Here is a 25711-nt window from a genome sequence, read left to right on the forward strand (position 1 = left end):
TGGAACTCACAGTTCTTGAGAGATATAGACAAAGGCCTGACACATATTCCTCAATTGCTTTTACAGGAAGCACACCCCCTCCAGATGAAAACTGTTGACTCTAAGAACATAGACTCCAGACTGGTTGGAACCAGGAGGCTGATGATGCTGTCTCCCCATTTCCTCACCACCAACCATGAGAAGAATGTCCACAAGCTGATCATGCCCTGCTCCTTGAACACTTTATGACTCCTCATTATCCACTCCAGGACAGGACACACAGTTTTGAGGGCACTAGCCCACTGTAGCCCTGTCTTCCTGGAAAAATAATAAAAGCTACTCTTTTCTACCTCACCCAAAATTTTGTGTCTACTTTTCTATTTGGAACCAGAACAGAGGCTGAATTTTGCCAACAAGTTCCTGGCTATTCATCTCTACACCTGGACACCTGTGCCCACACCCCTGGGTAACTTTCTGAATCTGGTAGGCAGAGGCTGATCCACTGGGGCAGGGGGCTCTCGGGTCAGAATAGGCTGAATGAATTGGCAGATGGGCCATGAGTGTCCAGGGCACTGATGAAGGATGAGAGCCCCTGGAGTCAGAGAATGTAACAATAGAACAAAGTAGGTGACTCCATATGGGGTCTATTCCTTTAGCTCTAACACTGTGCTCTGCTGCCTGTGCTTAGTCATGCTGACTCTTCCCCTTTATAAAAGAACATTGCCTATAGCCTGAAATATACATGATATCCCCTTCTCAAGGCTCTGACTTTTAAAAGTATACAACTTTTCCATGCGTATAGAGACAAAAAGTTGCAGAACAGAGGATAACATTTGCCTTCTTGGAGATTTAATGAAACATTGTGAATAGACCCACTTGACAGCTGTAAGAGAAGTTTCCAACAACCAGTCACATGCCCTTGTTTTAGTATAAAAGAAGCCTGAATTCTAACTTGAGTAAGATATTTCTTTGGGACACTAGTCCACCGTCTTCTCAGTCAGCTGGCTTTCTGAATAAAGTCACTGTTTCTTGCCCAAACAACTGGTCTCTCACATTATTGGCCCACTGAGCAGTGAGCAGTAGGAACTTGGTAACACTAGAGGAGGGGCTGATGTCACAGGCTCTTTGTAGCTGAGAAATTGAGTGAATATCCCCATTATGACTTTAGCCACCACCCCTGGGCCTCAGTGTATGTGTGTACAGCTTTCTACATGTTGGAGGAGACCCATCCTTGGTTCAGACACCTCCACCAACCTTCTACATGTTGGAGGAGACCCATCCTTGGCTCAGACACCTCCGCCAACCACAGGCTCCCTCTACTCTGGGTTCAAACCCCCTGGAGCCTGAGACCTGAGTCTCTAGGGCTGGGAGTGCTCCCTCTTCCACCCTCATGAGTGAGAGAAAATCAGACAGACCCCACTGGACCTGGCAGTGTTACCACCACTGCTGCAGGACTAATTCTCCACTACAGACTGGCTGTGTAACCACTGTTGTGCCTCCTAAGAAGTCAGACTGACTGCATGTATCTCTGAAGGTCACAGCTTCTGTTCTCAGCCTCCTTGGGAAGGTCTCCAAATCTAACCTTCTTCCAAAAGGATATCAAGCTGTTTATGGAACTAAATAATATGAAAGAACATAACTGAAGATTTTAAACTCAAAGCCATTTTAAAAGTATGAAAAAATGCAGAAATAGAAGTTGTCTATCATTTATATTGCCCATATGTGTACACTGAATTCAGATATAAGTTCTTGGCTTTTGAAGCAAAAGGAAATATATCAGTTACATAGCGTTTAGTGGCTAGAGAGACCATGGAAATGCTTATTTTGTTTCTTCCTGGAACCCAGCTCCAGTTGGTCTTTATATTACTACAATTCTTCCTTCTCTGATTTGAAAAAGCACAGAAGCATCATTCAGATGACGGATGCCTGCAATCAAAAAGAAAGGTCAAGAAGATGCCATGATGTCCGCCCTGGCTGAGCTACAGAAGACAATCTGAACAATTGGGCTTTGAAGTTGGAGCTCAGCTTTCAGGTGAGACAGATAGGAAACTAATTGGGGTTTGAGATTTTTCCCTGTCTGCCAAGACACTGCTGCTCCCTGTGAGAGCTTCCCCTTAGGATAAATGTCCTATGACTGGGTAAGTAGGACATACAGTGCTGTCATTAATTTTTTTGATTTGGCAAACTAGACAGACCTACTCTATCAATGAGGGCTTTTCAGTCTCCCCTCTCCCTCTGGGCACGCTGCCTTTATTATTAATTGTTAGTTACCTGAGCCACACATGATCACTGTGTGTACTTCATAAGATCCATAGAAGCAATATGAAAAATAAAATTTAGTCACCTGCCATCCAGAATGAGTCCTATTAGCCTTTGTTATATTCTGATAACATTCCCTGATAGCTTAGTTGGTAAAGAATCCGCCTGCAGTGTAGGAGACCCCGGTTCAATTCCTGGGTTGGGAAGATCTGCTGGAGACGGGATAGGCTCTGCACTCCAGTATTCTTGGGCTTCCCTTGTGGCTTAGCTGGTAAAGAATCTGCCTGCAATGCGGGGGACCTGGGTTCAGTCCCTGGGTTGGGAAGATCCCCTGGAGAAGGGAAAGGCTATCCACTCCAGTATTCTGGCCTGGAGAATTCCATGGACTAGTCCATGGTGTCACAAAGAGTTGGACACAACTGAGCAACTTTCACTTTTACTTTCATATTCTTATAATACATACATTGCTAAAATAAACATAAACACACCAAAGTGAGATCTTACCATGCATACCATAAAATAGAATAAAATATTCTATTTTAAAATGTGCATACATAAATTTTTAGTTTAAAATTCTCTTTTAACAGGCTTTTAAGTTGCTTTTTAAGTTTAAAAACAGCAAGATGCACATCTTTTGGATATATCTATGGAATTAGAATTGTCCACTCAGAGGAGATATAGATGATGGGATACTGAAGTTTTTCTTCAGATTTTCTTTTCCAAAAGTTGTATCTGGGTAGCCAGAGTTGATTTGCATTGTGATCTTTTGTAAATCGAATTCTATATACACATGAATCTATTGCTTCTTTTGGCCGAAGTGAACTGTCTATATTTTTGTATCTGGTACTTCATGTGGTAATACTGTAGTTTCATTGTATGGAATAAATTCCCCATGTTATTCTTATTTTTTAAATATTTCTAGGGCTTTTTCAATAAAATGAGTCATTGAGGTGAGTTTTTGAATCCTTTTGTTAGAGTCCAAGAAAAATTCTGCTGAGATATTGATAGGAATTATACAGTATGTATAAATTAACTTCAAGAAAATGTACATGTTATAAAATGTAGAGTCTTCTGGTCAAAGAACAAGGTGAATCTCTTCTCTTATTCTCATCTGTCTGTGGCCCTAACCAACTCTCCCTTTTTCTTTTTTTCCTAAAGTTCCTTTACCTCTCTTGCTAATATCATTCACAAGAGTATTACATGTCTTGTTGTTCTTGTAGATAAGCTCTTTCCTTCCATTTGCTGGCTGCCTTTTGTACTTTATATATGAGAACTATTGACTCAACTGGCCAATTTAATGAATATTTGGATGTATTAATCATGTCTTATTATTTTTGTGTGTTTTTTTCTCTTGGCTTTCCCAACTCTGTAACACAGGTCATTTGCTCAGAATGATTATTTTGTTTCCTCAAAGTGGTTTATGCTACTCAGGACAGATGTAGAAGAGAGAATTTTGAAATTTGGATCTGCAAATAGGATGGGGCAACAGTTAGCACTTACCCTCAGCCAAAAGAGAACTTGGGTGGAAAGGCCTCTAAATTTGGATCTTTACTCTTCCAAGTCTTTGGCTCTAGAGACCTTGATCCATCTGCTTCTATAGACAAGTGTGATTTGGGGGCACAAAACAGTCCTGGTTAGAAGTTTCTTTTTATTTTCTATCACAGGAATTCTAGTAACCTCTAAGCCCCCATACTCAACCTAAGAGAACTGCCTTCTCTTCTAGATGGAGGAAGCTCGTCTGTGCTCCACTTTGCTGCCCAGCCTCTCCTGTGCCTAGGCTGTGTCTTGGACCAGCTAATGACATTTCCACCCACATGCTGCATTGATGCAAAGTTTGTTGTTGTTGTTGTTGTTTTTAAGTGGTCTGCAGGGTCCCTGACCAAGAACAGGAGGCTTTCAGACTCTGTCTTGGCTCTTGCACTGCCCCAAACTAACAGTGAGATCTCAACCCACAGAAAGTGTCTTGGGGACAATAATGCCTGTGAGTAGACATCGACGACTGGCATACTAATGTTCTCAGTGTGTGTCTGCCTGCTGTTTCCCAACTCTGCAGAAAGGGTTTTGTACTCATTTTGCTTTTCATTTTGTGTTTCTTTTACTCTCAACCAGAGGTGCTTAGGAGAATCCTTTACAAAGAGAATTATTATTTCCATCAGGCCAGAGTGGAAAAAAGAAATGCAAAATCTCCTGTGGATTGTGCAAACTGTATAAAGAGCAAAAAATCTAATAGCTTTTTCCTCCAGTTCTAAGAATTTGGCGAATAGTTAAAAGTAACTCTGAAAACCATTAAAATTTCTAGGAGGTATATTGCTTCCATTTTTCCCTTTCTGCGTTATAAATGGCAGCCCAAACAATGGCTTATGGTGTTTTTGTTAATTCCAGAGCTTTATTGTTCTTTCATTCGTTTTCCATAGAAGTCTTTGCACAACTTTATTCCCTGAGTCCTCTTTCTACCTGTTTGAAACTGATGGTCACACATTTTCCATAAGCCTCCAAGACAACCTTCTACCTGCCCTTCCCAACTTCCCTCACAAACTTTTTATTCTAATCTAAACTTCTATCAGAGCTTATACATTAGCTACAAAGAACAAGAAATGGCATAAAGTGGTAGCAGAAAACAACTATATATAGGCTGAAATCCCACATCCACTCTTTACTAGGTGACTTTGGAAAGTTACTTAATACTTAAAGTTTCTGAACCACAGTTTTCCTGTGTATTAAATGAGGATAATAATGTGTTCATGTTATTAACAATCTTAAAAAATGAGTTCCTTTGAGTGCTAGGCCTGTGTCAAGAAATTTGTCACAGTTGGCATGCATTCTCATTTATCCCCACAGAAATTTCTGACATGGTTGCAATGATCATCTCCCTTTTGTGAAATGAAAGTGTTGATGAAATCTTAACACCCAGTACCTGAGAATAGGACTGTTCTCATGGATAGGGCCTTCAGTTCAGTTCAGTTCAGTCACTCAGTTGTGTCCAACTCTTTGCGACCCCATGGACTGCAGCTCTCCAGGCTTCCCTATCCATCACCAACTCCAGGAGCCTACTCAAACTCATGTCTGTCACGTCGGTGATGCCATCCAACCATCTCATCCTCTGTCGTCCCTTCTCCTTCCGCCTTCAATCTTTCCCAGCATCAGGGTCTTTTCAAACAAGTCAGTTCTTCACATCAGGTGGCCAAAGTATTGGAGTTTCAGCTTGAGCATCAATCCTTCCAATGAATACTCAGGACTGATTTCCTTTAGGATGGACTGGTTGGATCTCCTTGCTGTCCAAGGAACTCTCAAGAGTCTTCTCCAACACCACAGTTCAAAAGCATTAATTCTTCAGTGCTCAGCTTTCTTTATAGTCCAATTCTCACATCCATACATGACCACTGTAAAAACCATAGCCTTGACTAGACAGACCTTTGTTGTCAAAGTAACGTCTCTGCTTTTTAATATGCTGTCTAGGTTGGTCATAACTTTCCTTCCAAGGACCAAGTGTCTCTTCATTTCATGGCTGCAGTCACCATCTGCAGTGACTTTGGAGCCCCCAAAAATAAAGTCTCTCACTGTTTCCATTGTTTTCCCATTTATCTGCCATGAAGTGATAGAACAGGATGCCATGATCTTAATTTTCTGAATGTTGAGTTGTAAGACAACTTTTTCACTTTCCTCTTTCACTTTCATGAAGAGGCTCTTTGATTCTTTTTCGCTTTCTGCCATAAGAGTGGTGTCATCTGCATATCTGAGGTTATTGATACTTCTCCCAGCAATCTTGATTCTAGCTTGTGCTTCATCCAGCCTGGTGTTTCTCATGATGTACTCTGCATAGAAGCTAAATAAGCAGGGTGACAATATACAGCCTTGATGTACTCCTTTTCCTATTTGGAACCAGTCTGTTGTTCCATGTCCAGTTCTAACTGTTGCTTCTTGACCTGCATATAGGTTTCTCAAGAGGCAGGTCAGGTGGCCTGGTATTCCCATCTCTTTCAGAATTTTCCACAGTTTATTGTGATCCCCACAGTCAAAGGCTTTGGCATAGTCAATAAAGCAGAAATAGATGTTTTTCTGGAACTCTCTTGCTTTTTCCATGATCCAGCGGATGTTAGCAATTTTATCTCTGGTTCCTCTGCTTTTTCTAAATCCAGCTTGAACATCTGGAAGTTCACAGATCATGTACTGCTGAAGCCTGGCTTGGAGAATTTTGAGCATTAGTTTACTAGTGTGGGAGATGAGTGCAATTGTGTGGTAGTTTGAGCATTCTTTGGCATTGTCTTTCTTTGGGATTGGAATGAGATCTGACCTTTTCCAGTCCTATGGCCACTGCTGAGCTTTCCAGATTAGCTGGCATATTGAGTGCAGCACTTTCACAGCATCATCTTTCAGGATTTGAAATAGTTCAACTGGAATTCCATCACCTCCACTAGCTTTGTTCGTAGTAGTGATGCTTCCTGAGGCCCACTTGACTTCATTCCAGGATGTCTGGCTCTAGGTAAGTGATCACACCATTGTGATTATCTGGGTTGTGAAGAACTTTTTTGCATAGTTCTTCTGTGTATCCTCGCCACCTCTTCTTAATATCTTCTGCTTCTGTTAGATCCAGACCATTTCTGTCCTTTATCGAGCCCATCTTTGCATGAAATGTTCCCTTGGTGTCTCTAATTTTCTTGAAGAGATCTCTAGTCTTTCCCATTCTGTTGTTTTCTCTATTTCTTTGCATTGATCGCTGAGGAAGGCTTTCTTATTTTTCCTTGTTATTCTTTGGAACTCTACATTCAAATGGGTATATCTTTCTTTTTCTCCTTTGCCTTTAGCTTCTCTTCTTTTCATAGCTATTTGTAAGGCCTCATCAGACAACTGCTGTGCCTTTTTGCCTTTCTTTTTCTTGGAGATGGTCTTCATCACTCCCTCCTAATCAATGTCACAAATCTCCATCCATGGTTCTTCAGGCAGTCTGTCTATCAGATCTAATCCCTTGAATCTATTTGGCTCTAATCCCTTGAATGTATTTAGGGCCTTGGAAGAGGTAGTTAAATTAAAATAAGGCCCTTAAGGTGGACCTTAATCCAATGTGACTGGTGTCCCTATAGGAAGAGTAAATCTGAACACATGGAGAGATACCAGAGATACATGTGCTTGGAGGAAAGGCCAGGTGAGAAAGCGAGGAGAAAGCAGCCGTCTGCAAGCCAAGGACACAGGCCTCAGAGAAAACCAACCTGCTGGCACCTTGATCCTGGACTCCCAGCCTCCAGAATCATGAAAAATAAGTCTCCATGTTTAAACCCCCCATTCTGTGATATTTTCTTATGGCAGCCCTAGCAAAGCAGAACATATAGACAGGCTCAACTGTTAAAACCAAACCTAAAGCAAAAATCTGCCAACCAACCAAAATAACATCCCTTTCCAAGGACTCATGACTGTCCCTCCGTCTGCTGAGAACCCACCAGCAGTGTCTATTTGCTTTCAGAATATAATCTAAGATGACATTTGATGAGGCCTAAAACCCAGCTGGTCTGTCTTTCTTGAGACAAGATTCACAGACAAGAGGAAAAAGCAGACTTTCTGTGTGCTGGACAGTCAGAGAAGGTCAGCAGTACTGAGGCTGTTTCTGGAACACTGGTGAACATGGCTGGTAGATTCACCAGTCAGTTACTTGCATCAATGTACTAATAGATAGTGAAGTCACTGCTTCTTTTTCTCTGGGCATTTCCCATCCTTCTTTCCACACTGTAGTTGGCTGGCCCCTTATCAGACCCAGGGGTAAAGGAAAGTTGCTCATTGACTCCAGACTCTCAGATAAAATTAATTACTTATAATTTATAAAGAGTTTGATACTGCATATAAATTAAGGTATTTTCCTTTTGTTTGAATGTTATGCTTTATTCCCAGATACTGGGTTTTATATTAAGTTAGTGTCAGGAAAGTATAAGAGACAATGTCCTGGGATCTTATTTTGACTCACAGAATTTGGGAAAAGAGGTCCTGAAATAATGTTGCTAATATGTGTACTCCAAAATAGCTTTGGTCCTGCTGATCTAAGGCTGAAACTGGGTTTTCCAGAAGGCTATTCACCTCTCACCAGTTCCTTCTGCTTTCTTAGATCCTAGGTGCCTTGGACAGCATGACCGGGTCTCTGAGCTGGACTGGAGGCTCTTCTAGGCTCTGACAGAACCATTCCTAGGATCCTGCCCAAATCTTGATGTGCGAAGTTGACACAGCTCTGCAAGCATTCCCTGTCCACATCAGGTTAGTTCTTAGTTCAGAGTCTTTCAACCACCCTAAAGGCACCAGCCATGTGATTTGTTCTCCATGGCCTTGATTCCTGAGTCAGCACCTTGACCTGCAAAACTTCTGTCATCTACTCCATTTTGCTTTCAGCAAAAGGAGACAATTGTGTCCTGGTCTTTTGTCTCAACTTCACCAACAAATCACTGCTCCCTCAGTGAGGGAATAATGCAGTTTAAAAGTGTCTGGCACACAGTGCTACCTAAGTGTTAAGACTGTTGGCTTTTTTTAAATTGGAGTATAGTTGATTTACAGTGTTATGTTAGTTTCAGGTGTACAGCAAAGTGATTCAGTTACATATAATACATGCGTGTGTTCAGTCACTCATGTTGTATCCAACTCTTTGTGACCCTATGGACTGTAACCTGCCAGGTTCTTCTGTCCATGGGATTTCCCAGGGAAGAATACTGGAGTGGGTTGCCATTTCCTCCTCCAGGGGATTTTCCTGACCCAGAGATTGAACCCACGTCTCCTGTGTCTCCTGCATTAGCAGGCAGATTCTTCACCACCAAGCCACCTAGAAAGCCCATATGTATACATATATATATGTATATATTATGTTTCAGATTCTTTTCTTTTATAGATTGTTACAAAATACTGAGGATAGTTCCATAAGTTAGTTAAATAAAAGTAAACTCTGCTCCAGTTGAGTGAGAAACATTACTTGAAAGTTGCTGCTTCTCCAAAGAAGTAAGCCAGAAACACACCCTTACTTGGCGGAGGAAATCACAGAAGCACCTGTGTTCCCTTATCTGTCATCTGTGACCTTTTCACTCCTGGCTTTCACACTAGGTTTGAGACCATTTTCAACAGGAAAACAAGTATCAAATAGGGTAGAACTTGAAATTGAATGGAAAATCAGTGCAGATGCTACTAGACACCAAGGGGAAGACAGGCATTTTCTCACAAAGGCACTGGAAATAGGTTGGATTTTGACAGACTAGGACAACCCCTGATATCCCTTCCACGGAAAGTCAAAGAACTTGTGCTTAAGTGGTTGATCCTATGAGTCTTTCAGAAATAAAGACCATCAGATTTTTCAAGTCTTGCCACTGTCACTCTTACAGGAAGATTACAAATGAGTGGTATTTGCTAAATCCTATTCTAGAAACACGCGGCCAAGAGTCAGTAAAATCAACATGCCTTTGGTGTGATTTATTCCAGATTTGGAGAAGCCCCAGTGGCTCAGGAAATAAAAGAACCCACCTGCAGTGCACCAGACACCAGAGAATTGGGTTCAACCCCCGGGTCAGGAAGATCTCCTGGAGGAGGAAATGGCAACCTACCCCAGTATTTTTGCCTGGGAAATCCCATGGACAGAGGAGCCTAGGGTGCTACCATCCACAGGGTCCCAAAGAGCTGAACACCACCAGGCACGCATGTGCGCAACAAATTCCAGATCCAGTCAGCTCCAGGGTTACCAGAGGGCCCAAGAGTTGACTCTTTAGAGCTATGGGGCCTCATCTCCCTGAGGTGGTTAGAGCAGCACCTTTTGACGTTGCCAGGACATCTCGGTCTTTCCAGGGACATAAGAATTCCTTCAGTCTCTGCTGAGGAGAGCTCTGAGCCCCGCCTGCAGACTTGGGGGCAGGGGAGCAGGAGTGGGGCTCCTGTGACAGAGCAGGAAGTCACTGCTCCAGGACAGCGAGCCGAGGAGAGGCAGAGGGTTGGCCTTGTTGGTGGGGGTTGGGGGTGGGGGGGCGCGTAGCGGGGGAACAAGAAGAGGAAGTCAGCAGAGGGAAAGACCACACTCTGAGCAAGGATAACACACCCGTATTGTACTAGCCCTTTTGCATGTATTTTCTCTTTCTTTTCTGGAATTACATTTTTTAATTAGAAAAGAAATACACAAATGGTATACAACATAAGAAGCAAAACTCTCCCCTGGAGTCCCATGGTCCATGGAACAATCAGTGTTAACAATTTGGTTAAAAACAAAATAGCAGGGACTTCCCTGGTGGTCCAGTGGCTAAGACTCTGCACACCCAATGCAGGAGGCTTGGGTTCCATCCCTGGTCAGGGAACTGGATCCCACGTGCCACAACTAAGACCTAGGGCAGCCAAATAAATAAATATTTATAAATAAAAAATGGCATGTGAAAAGTAAACAAAGTAGATCTTCTTTCTTCACTAATAATGAAGTACTTTGAACCAATCCTCTCGCTAAGGACAATTAAAATATCTGGATTAAGGATTTTTCAAAATTTTCCCTTGAAATATCAAAAAAGCTAACAGGATCATGAGGCTTATTGAGCCCAGTTCCAGAAAAAAAGAGGATCATCCTGAAAGGTAAGCTGGGGCCACCATTAACAAGACAACGTTTGCTGAAACAGATGAGGCTTCTGATTTCAAAGAGAGGCCTGAAAGTTTTCTGAGCAGCATTTTTGACCACCTCAGCAGGAGCATAAGTACCAGTGATCTGGGATCAACCTTAATGCAACTTAGCTCTTGAAATTACATCTGGATCAAATTCTGGGCACCTCGTCAAAACAAAACAAAACAAAATCCTATCTGGAGGAAGATACCATTATCCTAGGTTATTCCTGCAAATAATTTTCAAATGCAGTGTACACACGCTATCCAAGATAACTGATCTGAAATATGAAGAGATAGTACAACATGAACAGAATTAAATAACAGACAAGGAAAAAAGTCTGGAATTACTAAACAAAAGCCATCAACCAACTATGTTTCTGAAGATTAAAATAGTCCTCTTAAAGGTCACAGGGAATTAGAAAATATGAAGTGTCATTGTACAATATTTATAAGAAATCTTAAGGGTACAGCAACAACAACAACAGCTTGTGTGTCAGGAGAGAAGTCTATGAAATGAAGATGTTCTAATATCCTCATCTAATACCAGGGAGGAGGGTCAAAGTACCAGTCAGCGTTGTACTTGGATAAAACCAAAGCCTTCTTTGCTGTACTTTATAAAGTTAGCACTAAGTTATCTTCCCATCGAGCAGGGAAAAGTGAAATAATAAAAATATCAATCCTATGTGGGACAAGAAAGGAGAGAAAAAGGGCTGTCAAATAGAAAAAAATAGAAAGCCCATCAGTTCAGTTCAGTTTAGTTCAGTCACTCAGTCGTGTCCGACTCTTTGCAACCCCATGAACTGCAGCACGCCAGGTCTCCCTGTCCATCACCAATGGCAAATATAAATCCTATTATAACAGAATTCCATTCGATGCAAGTAGAATAAATAGGAATGAGTCTTGGCCCATGTGGAATCTGAGTCCTAAGCTCAGGAGTGGTAGAGAGAGGAGTGAAAATGCTACCAGACCTTCCTAAGTCAGTGCCTGCAGCAGGCGGGTGTCACAGCTGCTGCTGGTGAGGGCTGAGGTGCACAGAAGAGAAAATCCACGGACGCCGGAGATAAGTGTGAGGACTCTTCAGCGCCTGGTCACAGGTAGTACCCAGAAGCCCCATTCCAAGAACCACTGGTCCCGACAGCCTCTAGGGGGCACATAACCCAGGGTGTTAAAGAGAGAACTAGCATTGAGACCAGCTCACATGGCAGGTAAACATGAAACATCAGGTTAGTAAGAGATGACCAGGAAAGTAGGGAGAAAATAAAAATGAAAGTCCACAAAAGCAGCCAGAAAAGTAGGCAGCATGTAGAAGAAAACTGACTCGTGAATTAGACTGGAAATACAGTGAGCATTTCAAATGAGAGAGCAGAGGCTGTGAACGCCTTTTAATGGACATCAAACTAAGACGATCACAAAATAAGGCTGATGGCTGACTTTGCGAGTACACGGAAATCCACCTAGAAGGCTTGGAACTGCATGATGACAACAGCTGCTGTGATTATAACGATGGGAAAGGATAAAATATACCCAAATAGTCTCATGCCTACTGTGCTGGACATTTCTTTGACAAACCCACAAGGTGTATGACAATAGCACTCAGTGTGTAAAAAGTGCCTTGTTATCCTTGAAACACTGCCAGCTGTTCTATCATTATCTGCCTTGGTCACACAGAGCATTCTTCTCCCTCAGTTACTGAAAAGGAAACAGGCTCTGAATGGGGAAGTGACATGCTCGAGGCCATTCAGGGAACCCATACTCTGATTCACGTCTTTTCATGTCATTCTCTTCCTTTTATCACACAAGAGACTGTATATATCAGAAGACTCAACATTCTTATGATGTCAATTCCACCAAACTGGTGTAGAGAATCAATGCAGTTGCAAAAAAAAAAAAAAAAGTCATTGTGCTTTAATGAATAAATTGAAAAGCTTATTCTAAAATTTGTACAGAAAAGCATAGGAAGTTGGATAAAACAACTCTGAAAAACAGAACAAAGTTGGAGCACTTATATTACCTGATTTCAAGACTTATTATAAAGTCTGTGTTGCATAAGCACAGAGCACAAATATAAACAAATAGATCAAAGGAGCAGGATAGAAAGTATAGAAATAGACCCATAAATAAATGCTCAATTGATTTTTTACAAAGTCACAAATGGCCATTCAATGGGCAAGTATTTTTTTCAATGAATGCTGCCAAAACAGTTTGACAGGGAAAAAAAAACAACCTTTGCTCTAGATCTACACTTCATACAAAGTCAACTCAAAATATATATAAAAGTAAATCTAAAACTTTAAATCACCAAATTCTAAGAGAAAACATAGAAAATTTTTGTAGCATTGAATTAAGTAAAATTTCTTTGATATGACACAAAAGCACAATCCAAAAGAGAATAAAGTCAATGGAAGTTCATCAAAATTAAGGACTTCTCTAAACTGTTAACAGAATGAAAAGATAAGACACTATTTGCAGAAAATATTCACAAACCATTTATCTATAAAGGACTTTTCTCCTGAATATATAAGAACTCTCAATATCAAATAATGAGAAAACAAAACAAAAATATCAATTAAAAATATGGGCAAAAGAATTTGAACAGGTATTTCACTGAAGAAGATACACAGATGCTGAACGAAAGAAATCAGACCAAAAAAGTATATCATGTACAAATTCCACTTATAAAAATCCTAAAAGATGCAAAGTAATCTGTAGTGACAGAGCAGATCAGTTATTTCCTGGGCATGTAGAAGACAGGGATGGAAGTGGGTTATACCAGGACATGTGAGGGGTGAGTGTTATGTTCATATTCATATTATTGACTGTGGTTATGATTTAATGAGTGTATACATATATCAAAACTTACCAAAGTGTACACTCTCAAGATATACAGCTGGTATATGTCCATTATACCTCAATAAAATTGTTTTTTAAAAAAACAATATGACCAGCCCTCCAGAAACTCATGAAAAGATGCTCAACATCAATCACTCATTATCAGAGAAATGCAAATCAAAACCATAATGAGGTACCATATCAAACCAGTCAGAATGGCAGCCATCCAAAAGTCTACAAGCAATAAATGTTGGAGAGGGTGTGGAGAAAAGGGAACCCTCTTACACTGTTGGTGGGAATGCAAACTAGTACAGCCACTATGGAGAACAGTGTGGAGATCCCTTTAAAAATTGCAAATAGAACTGCCTTATGACCCAGCAATTCCACTGCTGGGCATACACACCAAGGAAACCAGAATTGAAAGAGACACATGTACCCCAATGTTCATCGCAACACTGTTTATAATAGCCAGGACATGGAAACAACCTAGATGTCCATCAGCAGATGAATGGATAAGAAAGCTGTGGTACATATACACAATGGAGTATTACTCAGCCATCAAAAAGAATACATTTGAATCAGTTCTAATGAGATGGATGAAACTGGAGCTGATTATACAGAGTGAAGTAAGCCAGAAAGAAAAACACCAATACAGTATACTAACGCATATATATGGAATTTAGAAAGATGGTAATGATAACCCTCTATGTGAGACAGCAAAAGAGACACAGATGTATAGAATGGACTTTTAGACTCTGTGGGAGAGGGAGAGGGTGGGATGAATTGGAAGAATGGCATTGAAACATGTATACTATCAAGTAAGAAACGAGTCACCAGTCTATGTTCAATACAGGATACAGGATGCTTGGGGCTGGTGCACAGGGATGATCCAGAGAGATGATATGGGGTGGGAGGTGGGAGGGGGGTTCAGGATTGGGAACTCATGTACACCCGTGGTGGATTCATGTCAATGTATGGGAAAACCAATACAGTACTGTAAAGCAAAATAAAGTAAAAATTAAAATTAAAAAAAAAAAATGACCAGCCCTCCAGAAACTCCCACCCCACCCCACTGTGAATTCAAATAATTAATTCTCCCTCAAAGGTAACAGGCACCCTGACTTCTAACAGCACATATTAGACATTAGCACACATTAGCACATATTAGTATTTGAACTTTGCATAAATGAAATAACACAGTGCATAACCTTTTGTATCAAGCTTCTTTCTACATATGTGCCGTTCACCTATGTTGTCATAGGTCTGACCAAGTTAATTGCCTACTAAGAAAAAAAATCACACTTCTCAGTGAAATATGATAAAATCTAACATCTTTACACACATAATATACACAAGGTTCAAGATACAATCTTGATGTAATCCAAAATTACTCAACATTCAAAGAGCCAATGACTTTAAAGTAGCTAGTATAATGATGCTCCCTGAGGAAAATGACAATTTTCTCACAACAAATGAAAAAATAAAAAATTTCAGGAAAGAAAAAAGCATTAAAAAATAACCAAATGAAAATTTTAGTACTGAAAAATGCACTATCTAAAATAAAAATAAAAATTCACCAAATGACCTTAAGAGTCTAATGAAAATGACAGAGGAATAAGCCATGTATAACATGAAAATAAATCAATAGAAATTATCCAATCTGATGAAGAGAAAGAAAAGAGACTTAAAAAAATATCAGAATCTCAAGAACTTTCATTACAGTGTTAAAATATTTAAGATATCAAAACCTGGAGTACCAGAAGCATGAGAAACAGAGAGAATAGAACAGAAAATACGTAATGGCCCAGTTTTCAAAATTTGGTGGAAGTCATGACAGTACAGATTCAAGAATCTCAGTGAAGTTCAAATGGAATAAGCAAGAATGAAAAATAAGCAAATCGTGCCTGGGCAGATGACAGCCCTACTGCTGAAAACCAAAACTAGAAACCCTTGAAAGCAGCCAGAGATGAAATGATACATCATCACGGTATGAATGTTCACAGGCATCTCATCAGAACCAGAGGCAAGATGACAGGGGAAAGGATTTCAAAACAGCCTTTTAAAAGAAAAGGATTAAAAAAAAAATCTTAAAAAAAAAGAAAAGGATTGTCAACTCCGAATTATAGAGAGAAAATATCCTTCAAGAATAAAGGCAAAGTGATGACATTTTCAGATAAAGAAAAACTAAAAGAGTTCTTTGCTACCAGAAGTGAAGTGAAGTCGCTCAGTCGTGTCCGACTCTTTGTGACCCCATGGACTGTAGCCTACCAGGCTCCTCTGTCCACGGGATTTTAAAGGCAATAGTCCTGGAGTGGATTGCCATTTCCTTCTCCAGGGGATCCTGCAGGACTCAGGTCTCCTGCATTGTAGACAGACTCATTACCGTCTGAGCCACCAGGGAAGTCTTACCAGAAACTACAAGAAATTCTCCAGGCTGATACCTGAGGGAAATCAGATCCTTAGGAACAAATCTTCTGAACTTGTAAATCAATGGGTAGCATAAAAACTTACTTTTTCCTTTTAATTTCTTCAAAATGGCTCTGCTTATTTAAAGCTAAAATTCTAACATTTTCTTGTGGGGGTTAAATGTAGGTAGAATATAATGAAAGACATAAAATGACTACATCACAATGACTATAAATGTGATTTGAATGAAGATGAGGGGAAATGGATTTATTCAAGTTCAAAATTTCTACATTTTTGTGTGGATTCATACCATATTAACTCTGAGCCAAAAGTCTCAGTCACCTTTAAAATCCTTAATCCAAACTTCTGTATTCCCCACGGAGTGAAACCTTCTCTCCTTGGGCTCTATTTTGCTGCATAATAATTTAGAAAATAGCCTTGGGGAGAAAACTGGAGTGTGGACCCATATCATATGCCTCCCATCTCTTAGGGTTATAAGGATTGTAACCCTGCAGTGATTAGTTGCTTTTTTCCCCCTAAATAAATGTTTATCATGCTTTTGTTATGGGCAGAAATGTAAACAGAATTCCAGTTCCGACCATCATGGTCAGAACCAGAAATCTTGCCAACAAAGCTGCTGACGCTGAGAATTTTGGACTTGATTCTTTTGATGAAATGAAATTATTGGAGATTTCTAGTGGTGGAGGCGATGGTAGTGGTGGCAAACGAGCAATACTCATTTTAGAAAGATCTCTGCCCTCAGGGTGAGGGGTGGATTGAAAGGAGGGCTAAGTGGCAGGCAGGGAGACTACAACCACCATAGTTACCATGTGTTTTTTTATTGTCGCTAAGCCATGTCTGACTCTTTGTGACCCCATGGACTGCAGCATACCAGGCTTCCCTGTCCTTCACTACCTCCTAGAGTTTGCTCAAATTCATATGCACTGAGTCAGTGACAGTGTCTAACCATCTCATCCTGTGCCACTCCCTTCTCCTTTTGCCTTCAATGTTTCCCATCATCTTTTCCAATTGGGTCTTTTCCAATGAGTCAGCTCTTCATATCAGGTGGCCAAAATATTGGAGTTTCAGCTCCAGCATCAGTACTTCCAATGAATATTCAGGGTTTATTTCCTTTAGGATTGACTGGTTTGATCTCCTTGGTGTCCGAGGGACTCTCAAGAGTCTTCTCCAGCACCACAATTTGAAAGCACCAATTTTTTGGTGCTCAGCCTTCTTTATGGTCCAACTCTCACAAGCGTACATGACTACTGGAAAAACCATAGCTTTGACAATGCATGCCATGGGTTAAGAGTTGACAACTTGGTCCCTGCTAGACATTTTACCTGCCTGATCTCTTGGTTAATCCTCACACAGCCCTAAGAGGTACATATTATATTATTGTTATCTCATTGTCCCAAGTTGAAAAATGAGGTCTGGAGACATTTCAAAAGTCAACAAGATAACTGAGTTTGTTAGTGTTTGGAGCTGAGACTTGAACTCCAGACTGCCTGAGAGGAGTTCCTGTGTTGATCTGTGATCTCTATTGGAAAACTTTTGTCACCATCCACATGAAACTTGGTGAGAGATTAAAACAGCAAGAATACTTTCCTCAACCAACCCACTAGGACTCAGCTTCGTTGTGCGCCTTGCGCGTCCTCAGGGCGCGCGCGGCGCGAGCCCTGCCGCGCTCATCAGCGGACGCGGGCAGAAGTGAGGAGCTGCTGCGCGGAGGTGGGGCCGCCTTGCTTGTTGTGGGTGGGCGAAACGGCCGACTTGGCGCCCTCCTGGAGTCTCCGGATCCCGGTGGCAGTGCTGCTGCTGTTGCTTTGGGGAGCTCCCTGGGCCCACGGGAGGCGGAGCAATGTGCGCATCATCACGGACGAGAACTGGAGAGAGTTGCTGGAAGGAGAGTGGATGATAGAATTTTATGCTCCATGGTGTCCTGCTTGTCAGAATCTTCAACCAGAATGGGAAAGTTTTGCTGAGTGGGGAGAAGATCTTGAGGTTAATGTTGCAAAAGTTGATGTGATAGAGCAGCCGGGACCAAGTGGACGATTTATCATAACTGCTCTTCCTACTATTTATCACTGTAAAGATGGTGAATTTAGGCGATATCAGGGTCCAAGAACTAAGAAGGACTTCATAAACTTTATAAGTGACAAAGAGTGGAAAAGTATTGAACCCGTTTCATAATGGTTTGGTCCAGGTTCTATTTTGATGAGTAGTATGTCAGCACTCTTGCAGCTCTCTATGTGGATCAGAACTTGCCATAACTATTTTATTGAAGACCTTGGATTACCGATTTGGGGATCATAGACAGTGTTTGCTGTAGCAACTCTGCTTTCAGGACTGTTATTAGGACTTTTCATGATATTTGTGGCAGATTGCCTGTGTCCTTCAAAAAGGCGCAGACCTCAGCCATACTCTTCCAGAAAATTACTACCAGAATCTTCCCAACCTTTGAAAAAAGTGGAGGAAGAACAAGAGGCTGATGTAGATGTTTCAGAAGAGGAATCCGAAAGCAAAGAAGGAACAAACAAAGACTTTGCACAGAATGCTGTAAGACAACGTTCTGTGGGTCCTTCACTGGCCACAGATAAATCCGAGTTAATTTTTACAAATATTTTCATATGATTTTGGCAGAAACAGAAGATCGAGCATTTGTTTTGGTTTGAAGTGAACTGTGACTTGCTTGTACATTGCAAGGTTCAGCCTGGATTGTCATTAGGTTGAACAGTCTACCTTCAGAAAATAAAAGTAGCACTGGAAAAAATAAAATAAAATAGCAAGAATGCAAAGGAGAAGATAAACTAGAAAGAGCATTGAGAATTGCAAAGACTTGACAAGCTAACAGTGGGGATAGTCAGGCGTCTACGATGAGTTTTGGGTTTCTGCCTTCTGCCAGAAGGTTCAATCCCTGGGTTGGGAAGATCCCCTGGAGAAGGGAAAGGCTTACCCATTCCAGTATTCTAGCCTGGAGAATTCCATGGGCTGTACAGTCTATGGGGTCACAAAGAATCGGACACAACTGAGCGACTTTCACTTTGGTCCTGGCAGGGTATGGGAAATATACCTACAGCAAGTCTAATATCTCTTCATTTTATTCCAAGATACAAATGCACCCAAATCGCATGTTAAATACAGTTGACATACAACTAAGAATTGAGGTATAGTTAATAGTGTTATTCTTACAACATTTAATGTAACTACTTATAACCATTCCAATCATAGTATCTATACATTCTCCAAATTTTGAATATATACTAATCATTTAAAGAACTATGACCACAGTGATTATAAATCTTTAGCAACAGTTGGGCTTCCCTGGCGGCTCAGTGATAAAGAATCTGTTTGCCAATGCAGGAGACACAGATTAGGTCCCTGGTGCAAGAAGATCCCACATGCCTCAAAGCAACTAGGCCCGTGTACCACAAACTACTGACCTCGTGCTCTAGAGTCCGGAAACCGCAACCGCTGAGCCCATGGACCACAATTACTGAAGCCCATGTACCTAGATCCCGTGCTCTGCACAAGCAAATCCAAAGCAAGAAGGCTGTGCACTGCAGCTAGAGAGTAGTCCCTGCTTACCCCAAGTAGAGAACAAGCCTGAGCAGCAGTGGAGATCCAGCACAGCCAAAACTAACCAATTAAGTTTTTAAAAAGTCTTTAACAACTCTTCAGATACACACTCCTACAACTGGTGGATAAGTAGAAATCGTATTAAAATAGCTCATAATCATAAAATTCGCTTTTAGTGAGATAATTTTGCCCTTGTTCATTATATTATCATGGTTTACATTAGAGTTGGGATTTCCAACTGGCCCAGGTAGAATCTGTTTTATTACAAAGAATGTCTTTGGCGGGCCCCTCAAAATCTGAATTACATCCTATTAAACCCTTAGAACATTCCACATTATTTTCTTTCATTGCACTTATCACAGTGGCTTATGATCATGTATTGATCAGTTTTTTTCTAATCTGTCTCCCTGTAGACTCTAAGCTCCACCTGGGTAGGAAAGACATCTGTATTGCTGATTTCTGTAGCTCCAGAAAGTAAGACATGGTGGGCCCTCAGGAGGTGTTCAAAAATGAAATGAGTGAATTAACATGTGGTACTTTATAAAGTTGTCACTCAGGTGGATGACAGAGATAAGGTCTTGTGCTGTGCAAGGGGCCTCCTACTAGGCTCGGCATCAGAGTTTTTATTCTTCACATGGCAGCTTGAAACAGATGTTTCTTTAATGAAACAAAACACATGGGCAAGTACAGATGCAAAAGTGAAACAAACAAGAGATAGGAAAGCTGAAGGAACAAGGCCCAGAGGGATGGTATTCAAGGTTCCAGAGGGAATAGTGGGCATAACTGGAGAGAAGGAGGAGGAAGAATACAGTGAAGTCAGGAAGAACAAGAATAAACTGTGTTCAATATCCTGTGATAAACAATAATGGAAAAATATTAGAAAGAATGTGTGTATATATATATATATATACACACACACACAACTGAATTGCTTTACTGTATAGCAGAAATAAGCAAAACATTTTAAATTGGCTATGGAAAGTAAAGTGTTAGTAGCCCAGTCACGTTCAACTCCTTGCAACTGTAGCCCACCAGACTTCTCTATCCATGGGATTTTCCAGGCAAGGATATTGAAGTGGGTCACTATGTGCTTCTCCAGTGGATATTCCTGACCCAGGGATCGAACCCAGGTCTGAACTGCAGGCAGATTCCTTACTCCCTGAGCCACCATACTTCAATTTTAATAAAAGGAAGAAAGAGAACAGAAAATGAGATGGAGCCTATCTCATCAACTCAGGTGTCTCAGGGAAGTAGTGGGTGACCTTGACCACTAAGACCAAGCAGACAGGGTGAGAGCACACTGAGATGCTGGAGCTTCAACAAGCTGTTTCGGAGCACAGGAGGGGAAGGTCAGCAGGAGGGACCACATGACAGCCCCGAGGTTGGAGGTGGGCATTTGTACCCCACTTGTTTGCACCAAGTAGACAGAAGTTGTACTAGGGTTTTAATGAGGACAGTTTCACAGTTAAGAATATCTTTGGGAGAAAATTCAAACCCAGGAATTCAGGAAAACTGCTACCGCACCCCCCTTTTATCCAGCAGTTCTCTGCGGTAGTAACCAAGAGAGTAACCTCTTCTCTGGAAAGAGGGGTGGGTGGAGAGAGAGAGAGAGCACCTTAACAGAAAAACCAGTGAGCTTGGCTTGTGGCCACAGTGTGCACCGAGTCCAAAACCACTCTTGAGATAACTAGCCCCTCCATTTACTCAATAGTGACTGATTAAAGCATTGTTTCCATGTCAAAACAAACACATGTATTATGGAGCAAAAAGTAAAGTTTGCCAAGTTTTCAAAGGAGTCCACCTGCTCAGACCCCAGAGAACTACGTCCACTCTCTTCGGCTTGGGGGAGTCTGATGACAGAGTTGGAGAATCTCTGACCCAGGTATTAATAGCTCTGAGTGGTGCCCAGCCATGCAAATGCGAAGAAGGGGTTCTTCTAGAAGACCTGAACTGTGCTTGATAAAGCATCGAGGTTGAGCTTCCCTGGTGGCTTAGACAGTGAAGAATCTGCCTGCAGTGCAGGAGACCAGGTTCAATCCCTGGGTCAGAAAGATCCCCTGGAGAATGGAATGGCTACCCACTCCAATAGTCTCGTCATGGAGAATCCTGTGGACCGAGGTGCCTGGTGGGCTACAGTCCGTGGGGTCAGAGTCTGACACAACTAAGCACATATACAGAGCACCAGGGCTAGTCTTGATAAGGCTGGTGTCAGATTTACCTCTTTGTTTCTTTCCTCTAGAGCTAGAGCAATCCATACCAACCCCTCACTGGATCCCCATGGATGTCTTCTTGCCAAAGACCTCATCACCTCAAGGCATAAAGTTATAGATGCCAAATCTGACCAGGTTGGCAAATACAATTCCTAGTCATCCTGCATTCTCAGAGAAGAATTCAAGATCTTTTAAACGTTTATTTAAAACTGTACCCCACCAGGCCCTTCTGTCCATGGAGGTTCTCCTGGCAAGCATACTGGATTAGGTTGCCATGCTCTCCTCCATGGGGTCTTCCCAACCCAGGGATCCAACCCAGATCTCATGCATTGCAGGCAGATTCTGTACCATCTGAGCCACCAGGGAATCCCAAGAATATTGGAGTAGGTAGCCTATCCCTTCTCCAGGGTATCTACCCTACCCAGGAATTGAACCGGGGTCTCCTGCCTTGCAGGCAGATTCTTTACCAACTGAGCTTCCAGGGAAGTGCTTAAAGAATTCAAGGCCTTTTAAACATTTATTTAGAACCTGGAAGGGAAGTGATAACCATAGCCAAGATTATCAGCGTGGTGGAAATCATTGGCTGTCAGACCACAAGAGACACCATTCTGTCTGTCTCCTTTTTCTCCTGCCACATTCCCTTCTGCTGTGCCTCTATTCATAGTTGTTTTCATTATATGGTGGTTTTCTGCCCACTTTATCTCACAAGCCAGAGGAGACCTCCAGTTGCACCACCAGCTTTGTAACGAAGGCCTGAGCCCATGCTCTTGAGCGTTTCCTTTGAACCTCTTACCACACTCTCTTGGACTCATGCCACACCCTAGAATTATGTGTGACCGATTGTCCTGAACAGCCCTCCCAGTTCTTGGTACAGTTTCTATTTTTTGCTCCAGAACTTTCCAATCTCCTTCTTCCAATTCTAGTACCAATTTTTCCATATAACCTAGATAGGAAGAAATAGGTGGATAACCACAAGCAAGCACATTTCTAACAGAACAGGCAGAACAGATGGCCTTCAGAAAGAACTCATAATAGCTGCTTTGAAGGAGACCAAAAACAGGCCTCAGAGACACAGGAAAAGCAAAGAGCTACACCAGGAGGATGCGTCTGGTGGTTTCAGCACCAAGCATCCCTTTCAGCCAATCCACGACTGAGTGACCATACAAAGGGAACTTTAGTGTCCACTTGAGAAAAATTAGAATATTTACTAGCCACTTCTATCTGCCTCGTAGGAAAGCCATAAATAAACGCTACCAGAAATGGTCAGTTCCCAGTGTCTTTACAACAAAAGGACACAGCAAGGACAGAAAACCCAGGATTCATATGTAGCATGTGATACAGTTTGCCTGCTAAGTCCCTGCAGTCATGCCCGATTCTTTTCAACCCCATGGACTGTAGCCCACCAGGCTCCTCTGTCCATGGGATTCTCCAAGCAAGAATACTGAAGTGGGTTGTTCTTGCCCTCCTCCAGGGGATCTTCCTGACCCAGGGATCAAACCCACCTCTCCTGTACTGGCAGGCGGATTCTTTACCGCCAAGCCACCAGGAAAACCAGACACAATTTAAGTTCATCCAAAAAGTGTCTTCTTGGCTCTCTCACATGTCTCTTACCTCTGTTCTGCACTCACAATTTGAGAGTAGATTAATAAGAATCCACATGGAGCTGTTTGAAATCCTCTTTTTTCCTAGAGCAGTTCTGGGCCCAGAGGTCTGAAATGATGTACCCAGTGGGCACATCAGGGGATGAAGCTCGACCTTGGGCTGGTGTGAACATCTGTGAGCTGGTGTGAACCTCCGTGAGCCGGTGTGAACCTCCGTGAGCCAGTGTGAACCTCCGTGAGCTGGTGTGAACCTCCATGAGCTGGTGTGAACCTCAGTGAGCCAGTATGAACCTCCATGAGCTGGTGTGAACCTCCATGAGCTGGTGTGAACCTCTGTGAGCTGGTGTGAACCTCCATGAGCTATTGCTGGCATTGACCAGGTGACTTGTGTGGTTCCAAGAATAGAGGAGCAATAGGGTCAGATGGATTTCTATCTAGTGGGCAGGGGTCACCTTGTTCAGCCTGGAGGTCATCTGGCGAGAAGGCACACTTCCTGTGACTGGGTGCACCTGGTTCTCCTCTGGTAGGGGCCACTGAAGATTCTCTCAGAGGAGAGGCTGGCCAGTCGGCATCAGGGAGATGCCCAGCATCCTGACCCTGACGAGGTGGAGGGAGCATGACTTTTGCAGCACCTCCAAAGCTCCAGCAGTAACTGTTTCAGTATCTCTGCTTTTCCACATCCTACCCCTGGGCCAAGAGGGAGCCACCTACCTCAGGGGCAGAGTAGCCTCACTTCTAGAGACCTGATGAGGTCACTGCCATCCGTGTGCTTTATGAACTGTGAAGGTCTGGGTTTATAAACTGAGAAGGGCTGCCTGGGACAATTGCCAAAAAAGCACATGTTTTGAAATCTACTGAGACCTGGAAAGAATGTAAATGAGTAAAAAAAAAAAAAAAGTCAGATGGAGGACAATAGCCCAAAACGGACAGGAGGCGGTCCCTGTGGTGGTTGGGAACACAAGGCAGCTGGCCCTGAGACCTGCTCACCCACAGCCCAGCCGGGTGACATGCCTCCTGACCTCTCACTGCCTCGGTTTCTTCTGTAAAACAGGGATGATGCCAGGAATCGCCGACAGATTTGTAATGAGGATGAAATGCGTTACTACATGTAACGCAGAACAGTGCTTAGCACGTAACAACTGCTTGGTGCTGGTGGTGGTGGTAAAGTCGCTCAGTCGTGTCCTACTCTTTGGGACCCCATGGACTGTAGCCCGCCAGGCTCCTCTGCCCTTGGGATTTTCCAGCCAAAAATACTGGAGTGGGTTGCCATTTCCTTCTCCAGAATGTGCATAATCAATTCTAATTATTTTTATGTTGTTTGTTGTTGCTGTTATTGGCCTTAGCCAGTCTATTTCTGCTTTATTGACTATGCCAAAGCCTTTGGCTGTGTGGATCACAATAAACTGTGGAAATTCTGAAAAAGATGGGAATACCAGACCACCTGACCTGCCTCTTGAGAAACCTATATGCAGGTCAGGAAGCAACAGTTAGAACTGGACATAGAACAACAGACTAGTTCCAGATAGGGAAAGGAGCACATCAAGGCTGTATATTGTTACCCTGCTCATTTAACTTCTATGCAGAGTACATCATGAGAAACGCTGGGCTGGAAGAAGCACAAGCTGGAATCAAGAATGCCGGGAGAAATATCAATAACCTCAGATATGCAGATGACACCACCCTTATGGCAGAAAGTGAGGAGGAGCTTTAAAAAGCCTCTTGATGAAAGTGAAAGAGGAGAGTGAAAAAGTTGGCTTAAAGCTCAACATTCAAAAAACTAAGATCATGGCATCTGGTCCCATCAGTTCAGTTCAGTTCAGTCGCACAGTCGTGTCTGACTCTTTGTGACCCCATGAACTGCAGCACACCAGACCTCCCTGTCCATCACCAACTCCATATGTTTATCAAACTCCCTGGTGGCTCAGACAGTAAAGCGTCTGTCTACAATGCAGGAGACCCGGGTTCGATCCCTGGGTTGGGAAGATCCCCTGGAGAAGGAAATGGCAATCCACTCCAGTACTATTGCCTGGAAAATCCCATGGACAGAGGAACCTGGTAGGCTACAGCCCATGGGGTCGCAAAGAGTCAGACACGACTGAGTGACTTCACTTTCACTTTCATGTCCATCAAGTCAGTGATGCCATCCAGCATCTCCATCCTCTATCATCCCCTTCTCCTTCTGCCCCCAATCCCTCCCAGCATCAGGGTTAGGGTTAGTATTGGAGCTTCAGCTTTAGCATCAGTCCTTCCAATGAACAC

At 42.3% G+C, this 25711-nt stretch overlaps 1 pseudogene; it reads left to right on the plus strand.

Annotated features, from left to right (window-relative positions):
- The first annotated feature begins 16665 nt into the window (after positions 1-16665).
- Positions 16666-18835, plus strand: LOC120875694 (annotated as a pseudogene).
- Positions 18836-25711: the final 6876 nt, after the last annotated feature.

The sequence above is a fragment of the Oryx dammah genome, unplaced genomic scaffold (genome assembly GCF_014754425.2).
Source record: "Oryx dammah isolate SB20612 unplaced genomic scaffold, SCBI_Odam_1.1 HiC_scaffold_16, whole genome shotgun sequence".
NCBI classification, from domain to species: Eukaryota; Metazoa; Chordata; class Mammalia; order Artiodactyla; family Bovidae; genus Oryx; species Oryx dammah.